A 3,901-nucleotide genomic window follows, 5' to 3' on the forward strand; every position below is an offset into this window, starting at 1 on the left:
CCATAATTGGAATCCTTCGGAACCTTGGGAAAGGAATGGAGGATTCATGCTAGAGAAGCTTTCTCACAGTGAATTGGATTGGGGTTTGGATGGATATTGTGACATGTAATCCTACCAAATTGTGGTTCATGAAACTGTGTGGTATAATCAGTGATCGAGCATCATCTCTTCTTATGAACATTTAAACCAAGGGATTGGGAATTTGTTTGTTTTTAGAGAGAATTGGTGAGCCAAGGGATTGGGATCCAATCATATAAGATTGCCAAGCAAAATTCAATGAACGCATTGGTTGAGGAAGAGATAAACATGTTTTGATTCGGAGATCTCAATATCTCCTATACCCAATGAATTCCCCATTTCTGATTTCCACTTTCTCTTTACATTCTGCAACTCAATTCATGCAATCACCCCCATTCCCTTTTAATTTCAGCAATTTAGCTTCTGCTCTTTAATTCATGCAATTTAAGATTCCGCCATTTCAATTTCTTGTCATTTACTTTTCCCGCCAATTTTACATTCCGCAATTCTCATCTAAATCTTGATTCCGCTCAACTAGAACACACTTCTAATCCGAATTGCTCACTCAACCAATCCTTGTGGGATTCGACCTCACTCTATTGTGAGTTTTTACTTGACGATAACCGGTGCACTTGCCGGAAGGAATTTTGCCGATCGTGCAATTTCCTAAATCGTAGCATAACTAGTTTATGCGCATCAAGTTTATGGCGCCGTTGCCGGGGATTGGTTTTCGATTGACAATTCTCAAATTGGAAGTTAACTAGATTGAGCATTTTTTTTTGTTTTGATTAATTCAGTACACGTTACTTGTTGAATTTCAATTTCTGCACTCTGTTACATGCTTTCTTTCTTTATGCCTTTAAATTCAAGCAACTAACTCACTGACTCACTAACTGTTTGAATTAATTCCTCAATTGCTCTAACCATACTCTTCCATTAACCAAGAGTATTTCACTTGTTTGTTGCCTGTGCTGTGTTCTTGTATGACAGGTAGGAGAGGAGAGACATCAACTCCTCCATATACCGAACCAGAGAGGACCCTTCATAGACTGAGAAGGGAAGCAAGAGGGAAGAGAGTACTGGGAGAAGAGGAATCTGAAGGAGAATCTGAGGACAATTTTGAGGAAGCTTTAGATCTCAACATGGATAGAGAAGTTCACAACCATGAGAGAGCTGATGGAAACAATGCCATTCCTGAGAGGAGGGTTCTTAGTTCATACATAAACCCAACCTCTGGGAATTGTGGTAGCAGCATTCAGAAACCACCCATTCAGGCCAACAATTTTGAACTCAAACCACAGCTAATATCACTTGTGGAGAATCATTGTTCATTTGGTGGGAGTGCTAATGAAGATCCCAACCAACATCTCACAAAATTCCTGATAATTTGTGACACTGTGAAGTCCAATGGAGTCCAGGAAGATGCCTATAAACAGCTTTTGTTCCCATTTTCACTTAGGGACAAAGCAGCTAAGTGGCTGGAATCATTCCCAAGGGGGAGTCTAACAACATGGGATGAGGTGGAAAGCAAGTTTCTGGCACGTTTCTACCCCCCACAAAAGGTCAATAGGCTTCGATCTGAGGTTCAGACTTTTAGACAACAAGATGGTGAAACTCTCTACGAGGCATGGGAGAGATTCAAGGATTTGACAAGGAAATGCCCACCAGACATGTTCCATGATTGGGTGCAATTGCATATTTTCTATGATGGACTCTCTTATGAATCAAGGAAGGCTGTAGACCATTCATCAGGAGGTTCATTGAACAGGAAAAAGACTGTGGAAGAAGCCATTGAAGTAATTGAGACAGTGGCTGAGAATGAGTACTACTATGCATCAGAGAGGCACAACACTAAGGGAGTCATGGAGCTGAACCATGTTGATACAATTCTAGCCCAAAACAAGGTGTTTGCCAAGCAACTAGCAGAGCTTACCAGGCAATTAGAAACAAAGCAAGTAGCTGCAATACACACACAAGATCAAGAGGAAGTAAGCATTGAAGGAGGTGATTGGGAAGAGGCCAACTATGTGGGAAACCAACAAAGGCAATCATATGATCCACATTCCAACACTTACAACCCAGGATGGAAAAATCACCCAAACTTTGGGTGGGGGAACCAACAAACCCAACCACAAAACCACAAACCTTACAACCACAACCAACATAACAATTCCACATACCAAAATTCCAACCAAAGATCATACCAAGCCACACAAAACACTTACTCCCAACCATCATATCATGGCCAAAATAATCAACCTACCCAACCTAATCCGAACCAACAATTTCAAGATCAATTAAACCGGATAGAAGGAATGATGGCAACCATGAGTCAAGACATAACCGAATTGAAAAGCTTCAGGGATGATGTGACAGCTACCTTAAGAAACCATGGTGAAAAACTCAAGAGGATGGAGTCTCAAGTAGGAGAGCTATCTCAACAGGCCCCCAAATCAACTGCAGTGTTCCCTAGTGACACAGAAAAGAATCCTAAAGGGGAACAAAAGAGAGTGAGATGGGAAGAATGCAAGGCCATCACCATATTGAAGGAAGTCTCAGAAGAAGAAGGAATCAGGCCCTCAGAGCAGGAGTCAGAAATCTTGAAGGAAGGTGTGGAAGAAGCTAAGCAGGAAAGTGGAACTGAGCAAGCCAAGGAACTGCAAAAAGGCATGCTGGAAATATACCAACCAAAAGCACCATTTCCTCAGAGGTTAGGAGGAGGTGAAAAAGGGAAAACCTATTCAAGGTTTTTAGAGACATTTAAGTCTCTCCATATCAATATTCCCTTTCTTGAGATTCTCCATCAAATGCCTACACACATCAAGTATTTAAAGGAATTGTTGAGCAAGAAAAGTGTTTTGAAGGGAGGACAAACGGTAACAATGAACAAAGAATGCAGTGCCCTCATCAAGAAGGACACAGTCTCTAAGAAAACAGACCCAGGAAGTTTTCATATTCCTTGCATCATAGGAGAAACAAAAATTGACAAAGGATTCTGTGATCTAGGAGCTAGCATAAATGTGATGCCTCTAACTCTTATGAAGAGGCTACAACTGAATGAGGTGAGATCCACTGATGTAATCATACAACTGGCTGACAAAACTCAGAAGCAAGCTGAAGGGGTAGTTGAGAATGTGCTGGTGAAAGTGGGAGATTATTACTTCCCCATAGACTTTGTCATTTTGGACATGGAGGAAAGCTACCTACACCCTATCATTCTGGGAAGACCATTTCTAGCCACTACTAGAGCGCTCATAGATGTAGAACAAGGAGAGCTAATTCTGAGAATACATGATGAACAGCTCATTTTCAAAGTTTTCAAACCTGCATCTGAGCCTGAACCAGAACCTGAAAAGCCTAAGGATGATAGTAGCCATCTGTGTTTGGAGGAAGGTAATCCAACAGCTGAAACTCTAAAACAGTCTTTGGAAGGCAAACAGGAGTTGCAAGAGTTAAAGCCACAAGAATCAATGGAAACAGATCAGAAGGATCCTCCTGGCATAAGGGTTAATGAAGAAATCCTCAAGAGAAAGGGAAGAATGATAGGGAAATTGCCAAGAGGGTGGAGAAACAAGAGAATTCCCACTGAAGGTTTTTCTCCGGGAGATAAAGTGATATCAAGTCATTATCTGCCAATCCCACCTGGCCTCAAAACCATCCCTTCCCAGCTCCCTCAAGTGTTCACAATCAGGAAAGTTCTTTCTATGGAACATTTAGAGGTCATGAAGGAATCAAGTGGGGACGTTTGCATAGTGAGAGGAGAAGACTTTAAGCACTACAATCCACCCTAACAAGGGACAACCGTCAAGCTAGTGACGTTAAAGAAGCGCTTCATGGGAGGCAACCCATGTTTTTAATATCCTTACTCTTTTTTTTGTTTTGT

At 41.5% G+C, this 3,901-nt stretch overlaps 1 non-coding gene across 1 annotated transcript; it reads right to left on the minus strand.

Annotated features, from left to right (window-relative positions):
* Positions 1 to 1,586: 1,586 nt before the first annotated feature.
* LOC112787253 (small nucleolar RNA R71) lies at positions 1,587 to 1,690 on the minus strand. The gene has a single exon (XR_003194675.1). It is a non-coding gene; the product is annotated as a small nucleolar RNA R71 (small nucleolar RNA).
* Between the last annotated feature and the right edge of the window lie 2,211 nt (positions 1,691 to 3,901).

The sequence above is a fragment of the Arachis hypogaea genome, chromosome 20 (assembly GCF_003086295.3).
Source record: "Arachis hypogaea cultivar Tifrunner chromosome 20, arahy.Tifrunner.gnm2.J5K5, whole genome shotgun sequence".
Classification (NCBI taxonomy): domain Eukaryota; kingdom Viridiplantae; phylum Streptophyta; class Magnoliopsida; order Fabales; family Fabaceae; genus Arachis; species Arachis hypogaea.